General features: G+C 48.4%; 1 long non-coding RNA gene across 2 annotated transcripts in view; it reads left to right on the top strand.

Annotated features, from left to right (window-relative positions):
• The window catches only part of LOC139361122 (uncharacterized), a 71674-nt gene that overhangs the window by 38804 nt on the left and 9104 nt on the right, over positions 1 to 23766 (top strand). The window contains exons 2-3 of one of the 2 annotated variants that reach the window (XR_011618659.1): positions 17553 to 18283; positions 19384 to 23620. This is a non-coding gene — a long non-coding RNA (uncharacterized lncRNA). Of the gene's footprint in view, positions 1 to 16448; positions 18284 to 19383; positions 23621 to 23766 lie in introns of those variants that run through there. The other variant, XR_011618660.1, reaches the window with a different exon arrangement.

Here is a 23766-nt window from a genome sequence, read left to right as displayed (position 1 = left end):
TGCCTCCTTGTCAGGTTGGAGGAGACTGCGCCTCTGGCTCAGGCTCTGCTTGCAGTGAGACGGAAGCCGCTGTTGCTTGCCCTGCGCTCCCTGTGACGTCCTCTGTGCGTTCTCCTCCAGGAACAGTTCTGCTGAGCAAGCTTGGACTCTGCTCCCTTCTGCTCTTGGATTTCATGTCTGGAAGGCTTTTCTTCTTTCCTGGTTTTTGATGATGCTGTGCTATGTTTTTGCAAGGATCACACGTACCCATAGCCGGGAGAAGCCCCTTTGCAACTTTAACATCTTGACGCTCTCAAGCAGAGCTTGCTATCGAAGTTGACAGACTCCTGGGTTTTTGTTTTGGCAGAAACTGAATGTCAGTCCTAGGACAGCTTCAGCACACTTGATCCTAGCTCTCCTCTCTCACTGCTCCCCTCGTGTGTGGCAGAAATCATATGCCCTGAAGTTTACCAGTCCCTTCATTTGAAAATCAGTTAATGTATGCGATCCTCATGAGAATTTTACTTTTTATAAAAGCAATCACAAAGACTGGGTTTTGTGAAACCAGTGTTTTATGTGCGTATTATAATTGCACTCACAATAAGCTTTGTCTTCTAAATATTCCATGTTTCAGATTAGCACTGGAATCATGCCCTGGAGTGAGTAGTTTCGCTTTTCCGCTTTTATTTTTGGCTAAGGTAAAGTTGAGAACGTTGTGATATTAGGTGTAGTGAGCCCTTTTAGTTCCTTCTATGTCTGTTTTCCTTTAAGCCAAAAGCAGCAGACTGATACCAGTTTGTGAGCACCAGGCATCTCCCGGGCCTTTCCTGGGTCTTCCCTCCGCTGTCTCGTGGACAGAGCAGTCACTCATGGAAGGTGAACCTGAGAATCCCTGTGTGGAATTAAGTAAATGTCATAGCTCTCTTCTGTGATGAACTGAATCATATTAGGCCCAGTAAATTGTAACAGCAGGCTTTGCACATACAAAGCATTGAACACCAGGACAGGTAACCAGGCTGTGACGCTTCTGGTCCTGCCCAAGACCTCCAGTATCACAGCGCATTTAACATACTGACAGCATTGAGTGTTTGAAAACATTGTGTATGTACCATGTCCGTGATTTTCGAGGGCCTGGATAACACCTTTGTGGGTATCGCAGTCTTTATCAATGGGAGCTTAAGGTTAGTACTGGGGCAGACTGTATTAAAGAATCAAGGTCTCTTGAGTATGTTTCAGTTTTCCCATGAAGAAGAAAGATGTTAGCTGTTCTTTCCCGGACTGTGGCTATCCGAGTGCCCCAGCACAGTCACTCACACGTTTACCTCATTTCCATTTAACCGGGCTGGGCTTGGGCCAGAGTACTTCGGTTGTCAAATGTCATATGAGGCTGACGAACTGTCTTCTGCTTCATCGTTAGCATATGGAAATACTGTTTTCCAAAGCATACTCTACTTTATCACTTGGGTTTATATAAAATAATGGAACCGTTACTTTAACTGTGCAGTTTCCTATGCTTGGTTATTTAATTGTGGAAAGATAACGGTGTTATTTTGCTAAAATCTGTGCTAGGAATTGTGCCAGATCTTTGTGAAATGCCCAGTTTACTAGCTTAAGGTATAGATCTTTGTATGAAAAGAAAAAGCCTATTGCTAAAAGGAGCGTTGTCTTTATCGATGCAAAAAGCTTTAAACTTATTGGCCGTGTAGTCAGTAAAATGCATCAGAATGTGGCGAAAATTGAGAAAACATTGAAGTTCTAAAATCTGCTATGCAGTTTTCTTCAACTCCCTTGCAAGATACTTAATTTGAATAAAAGACAGAATAAAGTGTTCCCATTGAGGAAAGTTGGCAGGAGAATGTGTTCGGAACCTGAGCAGTCCTGCCATGCTCGTCTGTGATGTGGTGGTGTTCATGGTATCACTTTTACAGAACTTTAAGAATGCTGCTTCTGCGAATAAAAATACATTTTATTCTTAGCATTTCAGTTTTGAGATGTGTAAAACGTGTTAATGGTTTCTTTCCCTTACAGAATTTGCTTGTTCTTTTTTTTTTTTCTAAATGTCTACAAGACTCTGAAGCACATTAATCACTTAAAAAGAAAAGAAAAAAAAAAAAAAAAAAAGGCGGGGCGTGATGGCTCACGCCTGTAATCCCAGTGCTTTGGGAGGCCAAGGCAGGCTGATTGTTTGAGCCCGGGAGCTTGAGACCCAGGAAACCAGCCTGGGCAACCTGGTGAAATCCCATCTCTACTGAAAACACACAAATTAGCTCAATGTGATGGCTGCACACCTGTAGTTCCAGCTACTCCAGAGGCTGAAGAGAATCACTTGAGCCTGGGACGTGGACCTTGCAGTGAGTGGAGATCACCCCCCTGCTGTCAAGCCTTGTTGACAGAGTTGGGATCCTGTCTGAAAAACAGCAACAATAATAACTTATGGGTGAACTGCTCGGCTGCTCTCTGTCTAGAGTAGAATAAATCCAATTACATTTTTGTCTTTTATTAGCATTGAAATTTTCTAAATCATCTCTTTGTTTTCATTACATTGTAGCAATATATTGCTGCTTAGAGTCTGGAACAAGTAGGTTTCTCTTGATCAGGTTCTTACTGAATTGCTAAAACTTAGAATGATTTTTCCCCACCTTGAATGTGACTTACAGAACTTTGCCTTTTGAGGTGATGTGCTGCATTTGACAGCAGACCCAGGAACACCCAAAGAATTCACTTATGGGCTAAAATGTATATGCTTTGTAGTGTTTCCCTCCTAAAATGAAAACGGTACCTCTCATTTGTGGGTCGATGATGCTATTTGCTGAAAACTTGTTAAATTTTACTTTGTTTTGAGACGGAGTCTTGCCCTGTTGCCCAGGCTGGAGTGCAGTGGCATGATCTCAGCTCACTGCAAACTCCGCCTCCCAGCTTCACGCCATTCTCCTGCCTCAGGCTCCCGAGTAGCTGGGACTACAGGTGCCCGCCACCATGCCTGGCTAATTTTTTGTATTTTTAGTAGACACGAGTGTTTCACCGTGTTAGCCAGGATGGTCTCGATTGCCTGACCTTGTGATCCACCTGCCTCATCCTCCCAAAGTGCTAGGATTACAAGTGTGAGCCGCCGCACCTAGCCGAAAACATGTTTGTTTACTGCCTCAGTCCTCAGTTGGGTAGCCCTGTTCTTGGTAGGACATTCAGGGAGTGTGGGGACATCTTGAGTCTTGAAAGGCGCCCTCTGCGAGATGGGAATTTTCCAGCTGCTTATTTAGGGAATCCTGCCAGCTGTCATTGACTGGAGAGCGCAGTTTCCTGGCTGCCCTGGTCTTTGAGGGGAGTGAGACTGAGGGGTCATTTTCCCACCTGGACCAACGTGTTTATTAAACCTGGCTTGTGGATCATTTGGATCTTGTTATGAAGGGGAAAAACCACATCTGTGTCTTTCAGATGAGTGGGAGTCATGGTAAAAAAAAAAAATTTTTTTTTTTTTGGCTACTATGGAGAAGTTTTGTCCCTGTGACCTGTGAATACAGTCACGGGAGAGCAGAATGTTCACGGTGTGGGTGCTAACAGTGTACATACAGAGTCACGTTCTTCACAAGAGAAAAATATTTTTCTCATTACAACCTCGGTAAGAAGCTGGCAGTACTCTTGTTTTTGGAGGGGTGTGAAGGGAATATTGAGAAAGTATCAACGTTAGACTCGCCCACTCTGCAAATTCTGTACCAGCTGGAGTGAGGCCCCCGTGATGGAAAGATGCAACCCTCTGCCCAGAAGGAGGTGAATTTTGGTGGCGCTCAGGATGCGCGGTTCATCTCTATATAAAGGCAGAGCGTGAAACGCCGTGGAGGCTGAGAGAAGAGATGTGGTTAGCAAGTATGAGTGAGACATTTGGGGCTTGTTAGCACCTGACGTGTGTGCAGCAAGCTTTGCCAAGTGCACGCGTGTGATCCTTAGAACACTGGCGTGTGGAGCTGTGAGGCTATCGAGGGCCCCAGCTCCCGGCAGGCTGAGGAGTTCCCTGTTACCACCAGGATAACCGTGATTGAAGGCTGTCGCTCAATCCCCAGTCCCAGAAGGGGCTCCTTTCAGAGAGGAAAACACCCCTAGAGCCTCTGGCAGAATTCGGTGATTTTTATTATTACGTTGCTTAGATTTCACAAACATGAAACCAAGAACATATTTCAGAATGCTTATGGTTCTTTTGTAACTATGGAAAGAAAGTAATTTGCAGTCGATGGACAGTTTGCGGAAGCCGAACTGCCTACATCATGAACACGGCGCTCTCCCTACCGCCCTGGGCCTTGCTCCGGTTTGCTGGGGAGGCTTTGCAGGGCCTCTTGGCTGGGATACCTCTCCCATGTTGCTGCCCCTGGTCACGGCCATACTGCTGGGCACCTGCGCCGTGAGGACACTGAGTGGACATGGAGCCATGGGGCAGCAGTTGGTCATGAGGTGGCATCCACATGGTCTGAAACAGGTTTCTGTTCATTAAGAATGATCATTGCAATAAAAACATGGAGTGAAAGAAAACCCTCTACTGACCTGAGAATGCGTCAGCTGAGTTGGATGGGGAAGTGCAGTGAGGAAGGTGAGGGCTGAAAGGAAATGAGGGAGGGAGAGGAAAGGAGAGAAGAGAAGTGAAAGCGGGAGGGAGGATGGGAGTGAAGAGGGAGATGGAGGAGAAGGAAGAGAGGGCGGTGGGCAGGAGCCTGGGAAATGAGCCCCAGAACCGGTTCCTGACCCTCGTGGGTGCGTCAGAGCTGATCTTCCAGGAGAGGCGGCCCGGGAAGGCTGCCCCTTAGGAAGTGAGTGCCGGGGGGAGCTGATTTTTTGGCGCTCAGTGGGGCTGTTGCTGACCTGAGATGCAGTTGACAGTTATCCCGAAGAGGGTAAGGTCGTCTGCACAGCCACCATTTGCCGTCAGGTTGGAGAGAGAAGTGCTCGTCCCCATGAGTTCTTTCTTTTGTGGATTTTTCCCAGTTTAGCTGAGCAGCCTGTCAGTGGAAATGTCAGGGATTACTAACATGTCTCCATTCTACAGAGCAGTCGGCCAGCTTCCGATCCTGTCGTTGTTGGGGGCACCACTCCCGACCTGTCATTAGGCCATTGCCGGCCCAGCGTGGGAGCTGCAGCCTGAGGCGCTGGGAAGCCTGTGGGGCTCTTGCTCTCGGGGCTCTGATGGGAGTCGTGCACTGAAAGAATGATGTCCCTTGAGCAGAGCCTGGCGAGGAGGGGGCGCTGCTGTTGCTGCAGTACATGGAATTTCAATGACAAATGAAATGCCCTTTTAATTATGACCAGAGCTCTATGCTCTGCGTTTCTTCAATGGAAATGTGCTGAAATGAATTTGCTGTTAATCGGTTGCCTCATGCAAGACAGTGTGCTTGGGAGCAAACTAGCATGTGGACTTACCTACAGAACTTCTTTCTCTCAACAGACTATAATCAGTTGGATGGTGCTACACAGGAATACGTGAGAATTCATGTGAGAAAGGTGATAGGTGCAGATCTGTGTGACCAGCAGGTGTGGGGGGAGGTTTGAGAAAAGCTTTTGGCTGAAGTGGTGTCAGGTGCAGGTGCTGAAGTGTGATGTCTGGCTGGATGGAAGAGCACATGCCTCTAGGCTGCAGGAAACAGATAAAGGAGGAGGTGGGCACACGTGGGTCGTGTCTTAGGAATGGTAGCAATTCAGGCAGACCCAGGATCAGGCTCCCATGGGGGAGGAGTGGACTTTAGGACCCAGGGAGCATGGGGTGGGGGTCATGCCCAGGCTGCTGCAGGGCTTGCTGCTGTGTCAGTAGGGTCCTGTGCTTGGCCTCTTTAAAACTGTTTCCTGATCCATAAAATGGGCACTACAAAATCCACCTTGTGACACTGAAGCTTAAATGAGATGATCTACATGGTGCCTTCCTTCCCTTTCTGACATCATAGGCTCACAGCTATGGTGGCAGTGACAGGCTGGATGGAATGCTGGAGCCACTTTGTGTCTGGTGAAGCCACATGGATTTGTGCAGTGCTTGTGACTGTCTCTGAAAGCCTTTGGTCATGGCAGTGGCAGCCTCGAGTGGCTCTTGGCATATTTCAGTCTGTAGAGTGCAAGGTTGACTGGAGCTCCGAGGCCATTGATACTATCCAGGGGTGAGCTGATGGGACCCTAAAACTTGGGGGAAGGTCGAGAGGAGTTGGCCGCCAGAAGTATTGTAGATTTCTGGCTTCGAGAACTTGTTGACTTATGGACACAGGAAGGTAAACCCAGATGCCTCCAAAATTTTAAGTCCAGAAGAAAGGTGGGAGGGTACAATTGTTGACTAGGTCATGGTTGCCCTGTCCCTTTCTTTCTGACCATCGTTTCTCCTCCCTCCCCTTGCCTTTGTGGGCAGGAGGGCCTGAGTCTGTACAGTGGTCTGTTTCATGGTGATGATGGCCGATTATTACCCTGCAGTAAGAAGTCTCTCCACTTTATTTTGCAGCAGTAGTTAAATAAATTTAAGGAATAATGGTGAAGTGGAATTTGTTTTGTTTTTGCCTTTTTTTTTTTTTTGAAGTATGATTTATGTGAATGTTCTTCCCAATTTCACTGATCACTTTGAGAGGCCAAAACATGCTTTGGTTTGTTATTTTGTGTTTGACTTTGAGCTAGTTTATTTTCTCACAGAATTACATTCCTTATTTGGGCTTTTAGAAAACTGAAACACAGGATGGTGCATCTCCATTGAGGGTTGTTCTGAAGTGTGACTTTTCTTGGCATGCTTGAGAATCAGTGACATTATTTTATAGAAACACTTTGTAACTGACAACAAAGCTTTAGAAGCTGTTGTAAAGGGCAAGGTAGGCAACGTGTTATGCTTTGTGGGTCACAGAATTCTCTGCATATTTTTCTTTTGTTAAAACTTCAAAGTGTAAAAACCACTTGTGGTTCCCTGGCCAAGGCTGGTTCGGGGATCATGGTTTGCAGACCCTTGACAGCACCTTACCTGAAAGCTGATCTCCCTGCTCAATGAAGTGAGTAGGAGCCCACCTCATTGGTTCAGCTAGAAAGATGCTGCCCTCATGCTGGAATTTGCTTCAAACAAACTTGAAAGTTCTGGCACCGCTGCTCATTTCCGTACTGTTGCAGGTCATCTAAAATACGGAGGGTGCCTTGGCGTTTTGATTTTGTTACTCCTCTTTATCGGTTCTGAGATGGCTTATCGAGGGTTAGACATTTTCAGAAATGATCAGGCAGAGCCGCAGCCATCTTGCAGATCAAGTGAGGTTTTTTCTGAAAGTTTGTTACAGGCTTAAATTTCTGATCCCTTTCCATCCACTGATCTTGTATGATTGGTTTCTTTTTGTTCCCATTTGGGTCTATGAAACTTGTTGAACAGCGTCTCCCCACCACGGTAGAACTTTAGCTCTGATTTCATGCATGAGTAGGTATCCTCACTTCTCATTTGCGATGAGAAAGTGCTGCAGGTCCTGCATGGCTTCCGTCTCTTCCCTGCACGCGGATGGATGTGGGAGTTATTTGAGGTGTGTGAACTTGCTACCCTTAGAGCCTCCAGGTTCACTCCCCTGGACCACACTCCTCCCTCCTGGTTCATGCCCCTGGACTGTACTCCTCCCTCCTCCCCTGGACTGCACTCCCCCCTCCTGGTTCACTCCCCTGGACTGTACTCCTCCCTCCTGGTTCACTCCCTTGGACTGTACTCCTCCCTCCTGGTTCACTCCCCTGTGCCGCCACCCCTGCGCCGCCACCCCTGCCTCCTGGTTCACTCCCCTGGGCCCCCACTCCTCCCTCTTGGAGCTCAGTAGTTTCTGCTGTGCTTGTGCCAGCATGATAAGGCTGAGTGGCAGCTCCAGGGCTGTGGCAGCTCACACAGCTGTGACGTTAGTGCAGAGAACCGCGGGGATGCAGCTGCCCTTGCTGTGACGCTTTGAGTGTTGTAGTCGGGGTGGGAAGCTGGGTGGGACGTGGATGTCCCAGGGTGGGACAGGAGCCTCCCCTCAGCCTCTGTCAAACACTTCTCAGCCAGGTGTGGTGGCTCATGCCTGTAATCCCAGCGCTTTAGGAGGCCGGGGCAGGCGGATCACCTGAGGTCAGGAGTTGGAGACCATCTTGGCCAACATGGTAAGACCCTGTCTCAACTAAAAATTAGCCGGGTGAGGTGGTACCCACCTATAGTCCCAGCTACTCTGGAGGCTGAGGCAGGGGAGGATCCCTTGAACCTGGGAGGTGGAGGCTGTAGTGAGCAGAGATCACACCACTGCATTCCAGCCTGGATGACAGCAAGATTCTGTCACAGAAAAACAAAATGAAACTTCTCTATATCATGCTCACAGCTTGTAAGCAGAGGAGAGAATGTTTGTTTGGCAGAAATATTCAGATTTAGGAAGTCTTTTCTGATTAAGAGAATCAACAACTCAGTTAATCCTCTGCCAACTTTCAGTCGTGTTGTGGCTGGGAGCAGGAGTGGCTGTTAAAACAGGTGCCTGTCTTTGGGAGGCCGAGGCGGGTAGATTACAAGACCCAGGAGCTGGAGAGCAGCCTGACCAACATGGTGAAACCTCATCTCTACTAAAAATATAAAAGCTAGCTGGGTGTGGTGGCGTGCACCTGTAATCCCAGCTATTCAGGAGGCTGAGGCAGGAGAATTGCTTGAATCTTGGGAGGTGGAGGTTGCAGAGAGCTCAGTCAGGGGTGGGTGCCGGCTCCCGCAGATAGAAGAGCCAAGTGTCCTGCAGGAGGCCAACGTGTGCACTGGGAGTTTCCAGGTGCGTGTCCTGTTACACGGCCCAGAGGTTCTTGACAAGGCTCAGTGCACCAGGCACACAGTGGACTGTTGGTGCCTGATCCAACGAGGGAGTGAGTGAGGGCCGAGACAGAGGTGCGGGGATGCACGGGACAGTGTACAGTCAGGTGGAGAGTCATGCTGTGGGGTCCGGAAGAGACGGGTTCGAGAATAAATGGGACGGGGGTACATGTAGGTGGAGAGTCATGCTGCTGTGGTCTGGGAAATGTGTTTTTGCTTCTATCTGAGAAGGTGGACCTGAGCATTTCTGTGCTTTGGCATTTAATCTGTGCACTATCCTCCACGGGGTGCGTATCTCTGTGGTAGAGGACACCCCGGGCACAGTGGATGTCAGCGGCCGTGGCTGGACTCAGGGTCCATGAAAGTTGCGTGATCGAACGTGTTTGGTACATTCTCAGCTCCTGCCCAGGTGCCTCCCAAGCATCGGGTGTTGTGGCTCCCCACAGCCTTCCCATCTGCGTGTAGCATGACCACCACCTTCCTACCATGTGTTTGTCCTACCACGGATGCCGTGTCTAACGGACGCTGTGCTCTCCAGCTACTTTCCTATAATCAAAAGCCTTGACTTTGCCTGTGTTTCAGAGACGACAGGGTATTAATCTTTCATGATTGCTCTGAGGATTTCCAAAAGCAAATGCATCTTACAGGATGCAAGATAGTGGAGACAGTAATTACAGATGACTTTTCTCAGTCTTTTGATTGTGGTAAAGTTATATAGCACTTGAACCATTTTTAAGTGTATGGTTTGGGGGCATTAAGTGTGTTCACACTGTCATGCCGCGATCACCACCATCCATCTCCAGAGCTTCCTGGTCTCCCCATGCTTGAAACTCGGTCTACCGAACACTAGCTCTCCTCCTGCTGCAGCTCTGGTGAGCACCACAGATTGCTTGCAAAAGAGGCTTTTTCAGTAAGAGAAGGGGCGAGGAGAAGAGCTCTCAAAACTCTTGAGATTTGAGGAAGTGTTTTAGGTTTTGCTCTCTGGTTCCCAGTGTAAAGGAGCTATTGAAGACGTGGGAAGGCGAAGGTCTGTGATCTCAGGAAGTGCTGGGCTGGGCAGCTTTCCCGCTGTGATGGGGGCACTTGCCCTCAAACCCTCCTGAGATAATCGTGTGAGGATGGTGCTGTATTGTGACAGCTCTGAACTTGGTCTCCTCCAACGTTGCCAAGTACATAAGCTTTGGTGGTTGCCGTCTAGTGTCTGCGAGAGACCTAGAAATGGAACATTGTTGACTTTAGAACACACTCATTCTTATAACACTCTACCTGTTCTCATCAATAGGAAATATACTGTGTCCTTTTTTTTTTTCTCTTTAATATTCTGTGTTGCAGTAGCAGCAGTTGCAGCGGACGCTACTTCTGGTTCATGGTTATTGCCAAACACAAGCTTCTGGAAACCGTGTGAAAAATGAAGGGGGAAAGTGGTTTTCTACATAAGTCTTTTTTGAACATCTTGTTTTTTTCTGGAATATTTGTTGTGGTGTAAAACGTTTTCAATTTAGGGGATTGTAACGTGTTTTATACTGGTTAGCTTTGAAACCCCATGTTTCTGCATGTCATGGGGTTGCTTTATCCTGTTATTCTATGATATAGCTGGTTTTCAAAACTATTGGTTATTTCACTTTAAAAACCAAAGCAGCTTAGAGTATGAGTGTGATTCCCATAAGAATTTAATTGTAAAATTGATTCGTGTTCAATAAACTTACTGGAATGACTCGTTAGATCAGTGGAAGAAAAGATGATAAGAACATGTCAAGTCTCTGGGCCAGGAAGGACTTGCAAATAATACACGTGATACACAGGAATTTCTTAACAAAAGATTAGATTTGGTACATAACTGTTTAAAATCTCTGTTTTCTATTATAGCCATTCCACAGTGCCCACGGGGGTGGGCTGCAGGACTGCCTATGGACACCAAGGTCTGTGGGCGCTCAGGTCCCTGGTATAAAAGGCATCGTGTTTACATATGACATACACACATCCTCCCGCAGACTTTCAGTCATGTCAGGGTTGCTCGTAACACCTATACCATGGACATGCCATGTGAGTAGTAGTTAAACGATATTGCTTAATGAATAATAGTCTGAATGCTTAGTACAGACACCTTAAAAAAGTATTCTTGGTCTATGTTTGGTTGAATCCACAGGCCTGGAACTCGGGGATAGAGTACAAACTCTAGAAGCAAAATGAACAAATAAAGATCTTGAGGTCAGCAGTGACGGGTGTGGGATCACACTGAATCTCGTGTGTTTTGCTGTCTGTGTCACTACAGAGTGTAAACGGGGATCATTTTTAGCTTTAAAGTAAAATAGGTAACAGGAAACACTATGGAATGGGCACGAAGGCGCGCCCCTCATTACCACATGTTACAGCCAAGCCCCTGCCTCCTGGGGAAGAATCTGTTCTGTGGGGAGACTAGATGTTGATGATTTCTGGACATGTGAAGGGAAATGCCCTCCGAGAAGCGTGGCTTTGGCTGGAGCACGTCAGATGAGAGTTAGCGTGGTGTGGAGTTCCACAGTGCCCCTCACACCTGCTGCTTCCCTCCTCTCCTCACCCCTGGCCCTGGCTCTGGCTCTGGCTCTGGCTCTTACCAAGGGAGGAAAGTTCAGCTCCAGCTGAACCCCACACAGGGCTGTGGGTCTCTAGGGTAGGTGCTGCCTTCTCCTGAACAGGCTGTGGCAGAGGAGGGTCTGGCTGTACTTGAACTGTGAGCGATGCTCTCAGAGATCCAGCATCTTGCAAACCCAGGTGCTGAAGGTCCCTTCACTGTCCTGCAGGGAGAGGGGTCTGTTCCTGCTTCCCCTCAACCTGAGCTGACTTCTTGTCTGTTCTGTACACCTCGCTCTTAAGAGCAGTTATTGTTAAAAATAATCATCCAGCAGACAAATACCATAAGGTGACAGCCTGGGAGGGTAGATGGGGCTGGAAGGTGGTTTCCTGAATAACAGGGTTCAGGTTCCTGTTTTGGCGTCACTCAACCCAAGGCCCCCAGGCAATTGAAATATTGTTAGCAAAACACCCATGTTGTATCTGAGATTTTTTTTTAAAGGAATGGGCGCAAACTTCTAACAGGGACCTGCCAGAAGAGAAGGATTTCTTCTCTGCAAAGCGAAGGTCAGGGCTGATTGGCATTTGCCACCTGGGACTAGCAGGGACCCAGGCTGCTTCCCTCCTGCTGCCCGACTCCTGCCCCTCCAGCTCCTGCCCCTGTTCCTGTTCCCACCAGCAGGAAGAGGAGTGGGAAGGTGCCTTTTCTCCTTTAAGGGGATGAGGTGAGAGTTGCACTTGCCATTTCGCTAGTCCCTGGGGTGATTCTCCAGCATGGATGGGAGTTGGGTTTGGCGGCCTGAGCCCCATGAAGCTGGGGTTGCTGCTCCCTGAGCAGCAGGAAGCCGGGGCTCTGGGGAGTGGGGTCAGAGGGTAGCCTTTGCTGCATCCCCAGGAGGGGCCCCTCGTCCCAGTTGACATCACTGCAGAAGGGGGTGTGGGCTTCATGGTCCATTGATAAATAGAACGTTCCTTTTTTTTTTTTTTTTTTTTTTTTTTTTTTTTTTTTTAAAGTACATCAAACCCTAATTCCTTCGGCCTTTACTAAAGTGGCATTTTGTAATTCCACATGATTGCATTATACCCGCAGGAGAGAATGCTTCCTGTAAACCAGAAGCATCTGAGATAGTTCTCGGCCCATTCAGAAAGTTCATTTTCCCAAGGTTAAAGACACAGCGTCAGGAGGGGTTGAGGACACACCCGGGACACCAGCCTTAGGAGGGGCTGAGGATGCGCCGTGACAGTCTCAGGTCCTGGACATGTGCCCAAGGTGTGTGGGGCACAACTTGGCCTTATACTTTTTAGGGACATGTGAGACATCAATATATGAGATGTTCGTTGGTTTGGTCCAGGAAGGAGGGATGACTCGAAGCGGGGAGGGGTTTCCAGGTCACAGGTAGATCAGAGACAGATGCATTTCTGGTGAGCCTTTCCAGAGAAAGCAGTAAGATCCACATTTATCTCCGTGTGCAGATGGTGACTTTGAGTTCTACCCTCTGTCCCTGAGGAATTTCCTTGTGGACCAACGGTTGTGAGGGAAGTACGTGGCTTTTTTTTTTTTTTTTTCCTCTAGTCTCTGTTAGGAGCATGGGAGGCAGGTTTGCCCTAAGCCGTTTCCCACCTTGACTTCACTTTAGCTTAGTGATTTCGGGGTCCTGAGATGTATTTTCACTTCACACTTCTGAACACACTGGCACTCTAAACAGTGTTGTAGGAGGCGTTCTAACTGATTTAGAAGAAGAAACTATTTGGAAGGACTTGAGCACCTTCTTCCTTGAGAGAAACAAGCCTTTGTCTATTTGCCCCGAGGCTGTTAGGCTGCCGGCGTGGGTGGCCTTAGAAAGCTGTGCCTCTCTGAGCACCTGCCTGTGGAATCTGGTGACTTTGAGGTTAATCCAGCAGTTACATGTTTTGGAAAGCAGATTGTCTCTTAAAGTGTTGATTATGATTCTAACACCAGAATTTCAATGTGTATTTTCCACCCTTCTTACTTTGTCTCCTCATACCCTGAGATGCTGCTGCATTTGCCCTTAGGCTTCATTGAGGGGGGAGGGTCAGTTCTGGCCCTTTCTTTAGGTGTTGATCTTGAATGGACAGAATCGAGATTCAGAAAAACCTTTGAGCTGTGAGAGTGTGCTGGTATCTATGTCAGTGGAATTCATGTGTTAAACTCAGTAATAGTTTAAGAAATATCAATCCTAGGCTGGGCATAGTGGCTCACACCTTTAATCCCAGCACCTTGAGAGGTTGAGGTGAGCAAATTCAGTTTTGAGCCCAGGAGTTTGAGACCAGCCTGGGCAACATAGCAAGACCCTGACACTACAAAAAATTAAATAGTGGTGGTGTGCACCTGTGGTCCCAGCCACTCAGGAGGTTGAGGCTGCAGTGAATCGTGATAGCACCACTGTACTTACGGTGCACTGTGCCTGAGTGACAGAACGAGAACCCCTGCCACCACACACACACACACACACGTCCCCCCACACACACGTCCCCCCACACACGTCCCCCCACACACACGTCCCCCCACACACACGTCCCCCCACACACACGTCCCCCCACACACACGTCCCCCCACACACACGTCCCCCCACACACACGTCCCCCCACACACACGTCCCCCCACACACACGTCCCCCCACACACATCCCCCACACACATCCCCATACACACATACACAAAGTATCAATTCTAAATGGACAAAAATGAGACCTTTTAAGTGGAAAAACATCCCGTTTGGTTGCTGTACTTGGGTAACTGTAGACTCATTTGCCAGTAAGAAAATGCAGCGGCCAGGTCTGCTGGGACCACCTGTTAAGGCTACTCTGGGCCTCATGGTTTGAGAACGGTCTGTCCAGGGGAGAGTGGGAGTGGCTTAAGGCCTAGAAGCCAGTTCTTGTGGTTCAGCGTGACTGAGGGTGTGGATCTGGGGGCAAGGATCTTCAGGGCATGAGAGGGTAAATGGATGGGCTTCCAGGATGAGCCCCGGTGACTTTGCCTGGTTTACATCCATCCAATACAAATCCACAGGCTCTTACTCTAGAAGCTTCTGCCAGGGCTGATGGACTGGTCTGGGGACAGAGGGTGCCTTCTGGTTTAGGAAGAGCACTTAGTCACCTAGATCTAGGACTTATGGCACTACAGGGGACTCATCACACTCGGAGCAGCAGCCATCTGCATTCTAGACTTGGTTCTAGGCAAAGTATTTTGGAGCCTGTTGGAACCCTGTGTTCTGTTTATCTGTAAAACAAGTTAGAGTTGTAAATAGCTAAAACCTATTTTTAAAATTTTGTCACAGAATATGGCAGTTGTGGTGGAGCCTGGCCAGAGACCCCCACACTCGGACACTGCCGCGTGCTGGGGTTGCAAGCGTTGCCTTCATCGGCTGCCTCTCCTGGCGTGTCTGTGTTCTTGACACGGGTGCCCATCGAGGTGCGGCCTGTGGGACTCGTGCAGCCATTTGTCTGTGTTCCTCTGAGGTCCTGCGGACTTCATGGTCCAATGGCAGAGCGTACAGTATCTGCTTGCATCCTGATTTCCCCAAACCCCAGGACAGGCCAAGAATTCCTTACACACAGCTGCAGAGGGCCCCGGGGTGTGGATTTGTGGGTGACGCAGCCTTTCCCCAGCTCGGCCTTCATCTCCAGAGTTGGCTTTAGGGTGACAGAAGCTTCCGTCAGACTGGGGGGCCCTGAAGCTTTGGTGGTAGGAACTGGGTGACCAGCACGGATGATACCCGATTTCTTTGCATTTGGAGCAATAGTTGCTAATATGACCTATGAAATGTACAGAGGAAGGGAAAAAGGAGGTTTTGTTCTCAGAGTAAGTCTGTGCTTTGGGAAATGTGGTCTCGGGGGAGCTGTAAGCACACATCCTTCAGGAAGGGGGGAGGCCGCGGCGTTAAACCTTCCGGTTTTTGTTTGCTGTGTGTGTTCATCGGGCTCATGGAATGTCTGAACGTTTACAGGGAAAGTGGGGTTTCTTCATCCGGTTCGTGGAATGTCTGAACACTTACAGGGAAAGTCTAGCACATGCGCAGTGAGTTAACCTGTAACATCCATGTTCGCCTTGGGGCTAGTGTAACAATTGAAATGAGGCGGACTCAGCGTGTCATGTACAAAGGTGAGTTGTTGGGCACAGACGTTTATGCGCAGCCTCAATCACAGCCAGGACTGGCTCAGAGTCTGCGGTTTCTGGCGGGAAAGGACACTCACGAGGCCATTCTCTCCAGTTGGGGCTGTCTGGTTGGCTGGCGTCGGAAGTCCACCCAGGTCCCGTGGGCAGCATTCCTCTAAACCAGGCTTCTGTCTGATGGCGGAGGAGACTTCAGGCTGGTTAACAAACTGCAAAGGAGTTAGTGTCGTGGGGCTTCGAGGCTGACCTTCCTCTCTGTGATGCCGATTACATTTTTCTCTGGGCCTCATTGTAGCCACAGAGAATCCACCTCGTCTGACAGCAGGGGGTGCCATGTTGACATAGTAATTTATTGTATTAACCTTTTTATTACTATTTTAATAAAAGACTTTTTTTACTTTTTAAAGTGATAGGGTCTTGTGTTGCCCAGGCTAGTCTTGAACTGGTCTCAAGCAATCCTCCCATCTCAGCCTCCCAAAGTGCTGGGCTTACGGTCGTGAGCCACTGCGCCCAGCCTACAGCCATGTTTTTAAAAGTCGGCAATTTAAAAACACTGCTCCTTTCACCCCTCAAGCAGGCTGGTTGGCCTTGTACAAACTGGGGTGTCAGGACCTTGGTCCCCCTTTTATTTTTCCCTTTCTTCGGCCTCAAGTTCTGATGGAAACAGCAGTTACAAAGTGGGCATTAGTTGAGTCTTCCGTTACTGAACCCAGAATTCTCACTAGTTAGAGACGTTTGTCCCCAGGATCCCAGAAAGCTGTTTTGAATCAAGCCTATGGCAAATAAGTAAGGAACTAAAGCCTTGGTCCTCTGCTTAGTATCTGGGAAATGTGTTATTGCTCACACCCTTTGATCTGTGCTCACGTGCTGCATCTCGTCATGGGAAGCAGAGTCACCCTGTGGAATAAAGCCTGGCTTACGGTGGCACGTGGGGATGCTCCGGTCTGTCAATCCCTTAGACGACGGCAGACGTGGAGACTCAGCATTGCATGCAGAGCCTGGGCAACCAGGGTGCATCCTCCTTAGAGACCACACAGCCGGTCAGCAAGGTGGACATCCAGGCAGATGGTCCTGATGGGCTCGCCGCACGGTGGTGAAAAGGAATTGGTTAGCAAAGAAATGAAACTCGCTTGTGGGTCCCAGCTACTTGGAAGGCTGAGGCGGGAGGATTGCTTCAGCCAGAAGGTCAAGGCCACGATGAGTCATGACTGTAATACTGCACTCTGGCCTGGGTGACAGAGCGAGACTCCGACTCAAAACATAAAAGGAAAGCAAGCTAAACCCTTACTCTCCATAGCAGGAGGGAGAATTTATCAAAGTAACTGAAACAAAAATCTTAGATGATGTAATTTCAGTGACTAAATGAGCTGTCCAGCCCACGTAGCTGGCTCACAACGCAACAGAGCCAGGTGCTGCTCCAGCTGCCCTCCCACCCGATCGCTTGTGGATATTTTCTGTTTTCCCATATCTCTTTTGGATACGTAGCTCCCTCCTTTATAGTTAAGTATCAGTAAAACAGGTTGTCTATTTTGACACCTAATTATGGTGTCTTTTAAGGAAAGAAAATGAAGCAGATGAGAGGAGCATGTAGGTGTGGTGAATAGATTTAGATGAATATTTAGTACTTGGCACCACTCTGATCCCTCCTTCTTCTCTCATGCTTAATTACAGCTGCCGCCTCCCAGCACAGAACACTTTCAGCTCTGTGAGTAGGAATTAGATTTTCTAAATCAGAAGTTTGAGTTAAGTGGTATTTTACATGAATGGCCAGTCCCTAAGTGTTCTCTGTACTGGTGTGTGGTATAGAGGAAGGAACGGGGGCTTGGGGCAGGGTCTATGGTGCAGTGTCCTGGTTCCCATCTGTTGAGATGAGGGCCATGAGATGGCCTAGAAGGTTCAGACTGTGGAGATTGAATGGATCTGCCCACTCCTGGGAAGCCTCGAGTCTAACTCGACTTGGGCTGGTTTTAGGGAGATGTCGGCAGCGCTGTCCTCACGGGTCACTGGCAGGGGCTCTGGCACCGTCCCCGTCAGGTGTCTCATGATCAGCCCAGCTTGCCCATCTTAGAAGCTGCTGGTCGTGTTCTCGTTCCTGTTGTTTGTTGCTTAGGTTCTGTTCATGTGGAGACCTAGGAAGTTCCACAGTGAGAGGAGAGCTGCTGAGCCGCCTTCCTGCCTGGACGCCAGCCCCACAGAGGACCGTGACTGCTTGAGGTTGGCTTCTGCCCCCGGCGTCACCTGTGGACGCAGTGGTAGTTTCTAAGCTCCTGGGGCACACAGCGCAGTTGTGTGGATCCACAGGACACTCTGGCGTTCAAGCTCGTGCCTCCCGGAGGAGAGGACCCTGTGGGCGCTGATGCTGGGAGCTGGCCGAGAGTCCAGTGCGTAAGACTCCCTGTGACGTGCACAGCTGCCATCTGCGCAGCCCCTCCTGATACCAAGATGGTCGTGCGATAAACGCACAAAGCGCATCTCCTGCAAAAGGCCGCAGAGTTTCCACATCCAGGATATCCACCGCGGTGGCTTTTTGGTGTTAATACGATGAATGTGAGCAGCAGGTGGTCTGCGTTCTGGGGGGGTGTGACTGTGCCACTGCAGTTTTGTTCTCATGTCTTGATGAGCATGAACGGCTCCTGACGAGGGTAGGTAAGGATGCTGGGACCGGAGACTCTGCAGGATTGTAGCTTCAGGAACAAAGGAGGTTTTTTCTCTTGCAAGCCCTTCAGGGAGGAAGTTCCAGGCTGGTGACTACTCCATGAGGTATTTGGGGATCCAAGTTCCTTCCAGACCCCTGCTTTGCGTTCCCAAGGACACGGCTGTCCTTGCTGTGGTTGGGACTGGGTGAGTGCCACGCTGGCAGAGTGGGTTGTGGGGGTGAGGCTTAGGGTGAGAGTGGCCATGATTTGCCTAATCTATATAATGACAGGGAGCTGGGAGTAAAGTGTAGCCATGGTCTGGAGGACGGATGTTGGTGAAGGACTGGCTGCACTCACCGCAGCTGGCCCAGGGATGGGGAAGGATGGCTGATCATGCCATTCAATGGTACCTGGTTCTTTCAGATTTGACCTTCTTATGGATTTTCTGCTATAAAGAGGAGAGAGCCTGTGGTTCTAGGCCAAGCATCTCACTCATCTCAAAACATCTTATATCCCTTAGCCAACATTTATGTCAAGTTTTAGAAGTCCTACAAACTGGCAAGCATTTCTCAGTCTGGTTTAACCGTTGGATTTTATATCTGTGTCTGCATCTCTATTTACATCTATATGGTTATTTGACACTCTGTAGTACATTTGTAATAGGTTCTATTCGTTGGAAGTTACTTTCAGCAAACCCTTGCTGCTGCTAGAATTTTCAAGTTTGCAAGTAGAAAGGAGAGAATAAAAACCACATCTCTAATTTTAAAATTTGTTGTTCCTCAAATCACACCAGAAGTACAAATATTACAAATTACAAAAGCAGCCAGAATCAAGAGATTTCTGGGTGATTCTGGCTAATCAGCAGTATTTGCTGAGGTGTGTGAAGCAGAGCAACACACCAAGAAGCCCTGGATGGGGGAGAGTTGGGAGGCCAGGCTGTGACTCCAGAGGTGCTGTTGCCTCAGGGAGAGGAGCTAGATGCAGAGAGGATAAATGGCCGCAGGTGCGACCACCACCGTCCTTGCTGCGGTACGGGGGCCTTTGTACGGGGGCCTTTGTGAGCTGGGTTATGAACCAGGTGAAGGCCGTGCAGGCGTCAGAGAATCGAGGCCAGACATGACGGGTGGAGGCTTGGTGGAGGTGAGGAGCCAGACAGCCTCGCTAAATGTGCGGTGGCTCACTGCAGACAGCGTCCATCAGTCGCTAGACAGGCTTGATCTTCAGCCCCTACGACAGCTGCCTTTATCCTGTCTGCCTCCACCTTCTGAGGCCTATAGGCATCTCAAATGTGTGTTTCTTAAACAGATTTGGATGAGTTGCTTTCTGCACAACACACCTGGACAGACGGAGGCTGGTTCTCCACAATGGCACCAGGGACTTGGCGGAGACTGGCGGGACAGAGGCACAGCACCAGCTCCCTGGGAGAAGGCAGTGCCTGTGGGATGGAGGAAAGAAGAGGCACACAGTGCTGAGGTGTGAACTCTAGTTTGCTCTTAGACATGACACACATGCTTTCTGGAGGTTTCCACGAAGCACCGTTAAAGCCACCAGTGTGGACAGGTCCTAAGATCAGGAGACCGAGAACATACGTGTATTTGAAATCCTTCATGTGCTGCAATCTCTTCAAAGAGGACCACAAGTCATCTCTAATAATGTTGTCAAATTAATTTTTTAATAAGTGCCATGGCTTTTTTTTTTTTTTTTTTTGGTGGAGTAGGGCTGGTCTGACAGTAAAACAGATGCAGTGGCACAGCTGGTGAGTGTTGGTTCTGGGCCCCAGTTAGGCAGTTGTATGAAAACCAAAAAGTCTCCACAGTGGTATGAACCGAAACACCTGGATTACGTGTTTTCATGTATTTAACATAAATGCACACATTTGTATTCTAAACACACATTTTTCTATATGTAATAAAATTCACACCTTTAAGTATTTAGTATAGAAACAGCTGTGCAGCATCTTCTCCATGCCCGCAGACACCCGGATGTTCTGAGTGGAAACCGCACTGCTGTGGACTTTGTGAGTGGTGAGCCGTGCACAGATATGTGCTGTGTTTGCTGTGTCCGCTGACGCAAGCCCTGGTCAGTCCTGTTTCAGGTGGATGTTTTCCCTTGTAGTTCCCTTCTCTTGTTCTGTTTGTAAGTTCAGTAAACTCGGGACCAATGGTGAGAGTAGGCGTAGAGGAGCACGGTGTCGGCAATTAAGGAAAATCCACGCCAGACCTTGCAGAAGGAGGAGGCGTGTGGAGTTCCGATGCCTGTGTGAGCCATGACTGGTGAGGGCCTCTGGGTAGCAGCTCATCTGGGCTACTTGGAAATGCAGATTCCTGGGCACAGACCTGAGAGGCCCTGGAGTGACCACCCTCCAGGGATTCCGCCCAAACTTGGCCATCTTGTCTTTTGGCAGATCACCCGTGCCCAGCTGTCTCATTGAGATGCCCGGCTATCACAGTTATCTGCACAGCTGGTGTGGGTGTGCCGATGGGTGTACGGGACTGGCCTGTCTTCCTTTCTCCCCCTATGAAGTGTTTGAAGGTCTGTTATCCTACCCTGTTCTCTCCCTGTCCTCAGTGGGCAAGCAGGAGGTTCATTTTCACTTGCAGATGAGGAAAATTCTAAAAGTCTCATAAAGCAGGGAGGATCATCTTCAGAATCTTCTTTGTTCCAATCAGCTCTGATATTTTCAGTTGGAAAGACTTTTCCTCAAACACTTTGCATTCGTTCTGTATGAGAAGTGCTGTAGACTTTCCTGTTGTTTTAGTAATTAGGATCTGTTCTGTTGTCCATTACAAACGTATATATTTTCATTCTGAGACACGCTGAGTCAGTCTTTGCAGTCCAGAGGGATTTCATGTGCATTCATAGAAGCTTCCATCAGAAACCACATGCCAAATAGCTGTGGACATACAACCTGCTTGTGACTTTGGGAATTGCCAAAGTCAAATTCTCTCTCGATTTGAGGCTTTAGGAGCTTTAGAAATTTTGAAATTATAAAACGAAGATGTGACAAAATTAAGTGTATGTCAAACAAAAGAGATACTATACTGCTGTGGTATAAGGGCTGTGGTACATTATTTGGTTATCTTTAAGGATGTCGTGTTCCACCCAAGTTACAAATACATGAAATTTAAATATAAGGTGACCCCTTCAGAACATCCTGGATTTGGTCTTGATCTTCTGCCCTTGAAAATGAGATTCTTTTTTTTTTCTTGAAAATGTAATTCTTTTTTTTTTTTTCTTGAAAATGTGATGGTCTTAAACTGTGTGTCTAGACCATCTCATCTGAATTGCTTTGGAAACATCTGCACGGGCATCTTTCTATTCTTGGGTATAGAGAGAACGACATCATTATGCTTTAAAATAACAAAAGTCCCGTAGAGCAGTTTTTCTTAAACTAATGAGCTATTGTTGGAAATCAAGGTGTGTAGCAAGTTATAGAATCTCTCAGTGAAAGTGATTATTTAAAATAGAAATCTTAGTTTTTAAAATAAAATGCTAATAGAGAACCTTTTGTTCACAAGAATCTAAAATGTTACGTCTTTGTTTAGAATTTAAGGATAGTAATTTGCTTCTGAGATCTTTGTGACTGAGATTTGAAATCTTAACTACGGTTTATCAATGTTTTGTATATATGCATGTATGGATATATATATGTAAGATATATAAAACGAAAATAAGCATGCATGTATTTACATTTATATACCCTTCTATAATGTGTATACTTCTAGTCACACAGAGGTCTAAGTGACTATGACTTTATTTGATGACCAAGAGGATAATTAAATAATTTTCCTGCTCTTAGCCTTGCTTTTGCATCTGATCAGGGACCCTGCGAAGTGTGCCTCCCATGTTCCAGGCCTCACACAGCCCATGCCAGGTTTTGGAAGCAGGAGTTTGTCTGCAGCCACTTCGGGAAGCAGGTGGTTGCCAGGATTGCCTAGAGCTCCAGGCTGTCTCCAGTCCAAGCCTCCCTGGGTAGAAGCTGCCCCACTAGGGGCCTGGACATGGATGTTGGGGCCTGGACATGGATGTTAGGGCCTGGAGCCAGGGACTGCTCCGGAAGAAGCGCTCCTGTCACTGCTGGGCATGAGAACCGAGGACAGGAGGTGGAACCAGCCTCAGGCCAGTGCACGGCCTCCCGGGAGTGCTTGCGGGAAGCCCCAACCACCCTTTCCTGACTCCAAAGCCAGCACCAAACTGTGAGATCCCCTTGGCCCACCCCTCAGGTTCCTAAAATGGTTAGGGTTTCCTGGGCTGTGAATTTTTAAGTCTAGGCTAAAAAGTCCTGGGACAGACTCACTGGGTTCTTCATGTAGAAACGACGAGGGTGCTGGTGACTCAGAGCAGGCACTGCACCTCACTCCAGGGTCCTTTGCGCCAGGTGGAAACGAGCGTGTGGGTCACACAGAGTCCCTGTATCCTCGCTCCAGGCATTGCTCTTTGGTTTCTTAATTAATAAGCCTTGATAATGAAAACGTGTTCTCCCCAGAGTAGAGTTTCCGGTTACGGAGGCTCACCTGTAAATGCCGTGCCAGGTCACATATGCTGAGATCTGGGCCAGGTCCTGCTTCCTGCCCATGGCCAAGGCAGGTACTTCATTTGGGAGGTGACCCAGAGGGACATCTGAGAGGCCTGCCTGTCCCCGAAGGATGAAGCCGCTGGCCTTCACACTCTGCTCCGGCCTCCATCAGCTCCCTGCTATCTGCAAACTGCCTGCTTTTATGTTGCCATCGTTGGAGATATGTTAGGAACTTCGTATGGAGAAACCCCCTTAGGACGAGCAGATCGTGGAAAGGTGGGAACCAGGGCTGGGAGGGTGGTGACCACGGCCAAAATGAGAACCGCGGTGGGCTGGGAGGTCCATCTTCTGTCTAAAATGTTTTTTAAAATAGTGTCTCAGGAGCATGAGAGGGCAGGCCACAGACGAGGAGAACGTATCTGTAAAAGACTCATCTGATAAAGGCTGTTATCCAAACCGTGCAAGGAACTCTCAAAACAAGAAAATGAACAACCTGATTAAAAATGGAGAAAAGACCTGGACAGATACCCCAACAAAGAAGATACACAGATGGCAAATCTACACGTGGAAAGATGGCCCGTGTCTTATGTCATAGGGCGAGGCGCCACTGCACACCCACCAGCCTGGTCAATACTGGAACTCCGACACGACCGTGAGCTGGTGGATGTGTGGGTGTCAAGACCGTCACTCGTCGCTGGGGGAAGTGGGGCAGCTGCTGTGGGAGGCAGTGTGGCGGTTTTCCATGGAACTAAGCACTCCGACCACAGGAGCAATCACAGTCCTGGACGTTCACTCAGAGGAGCTGAAAATTTACCTCCACGAGGAAATGTGCACACAGATGTTGACAGCAGCTTTATAGCTTTATTTACAATTGCCAAAACTAGAAAGCAACCAAGATGTGCTTCAGTAAGTGAACGGATAAACTGTTACGTCAGAAACTGGGATATTATTCAGCACTAAAAAGAACTGGACCACTAAGCCATGAAAAGACACGGATCTTAAACGCATGTTGCTAAGTGAGTCTCCAATCTGGAAAGGCTGCCTGCTGTGTGAGTCCAACCGCAGGACAGTCTGGAAAAGGCAAAGCTGTGGAGACAGTAAAATGGCCAGCGGCTGCCAGGGGTTGGGGAAGGGAGGGATGAATAGGAGGAGCATAGGGGGATGTGTAGGGT

This window comes from Macaca nemestrina, assembly GCF_043159975.1.
Source record: "Macaca nemestrina isolate mMacNem1 chromosome 10 unlocalized genomic scaffold, mMacNem.hap1 SUPER_10_unloc_1, whole genome shotgun sequence".
NCBI classification, from domain to species: Eukaryota; Metazoa; Chordata; class Mammalia; order Primates; family Cercopithecidae; genus Macaca; species Macaca nemestrina.
The sequence above is the reverse complement of the archived record's forward strand: the minus strand, read 5'-3'. Positions and strand labels throughout refer to the sequence as shown.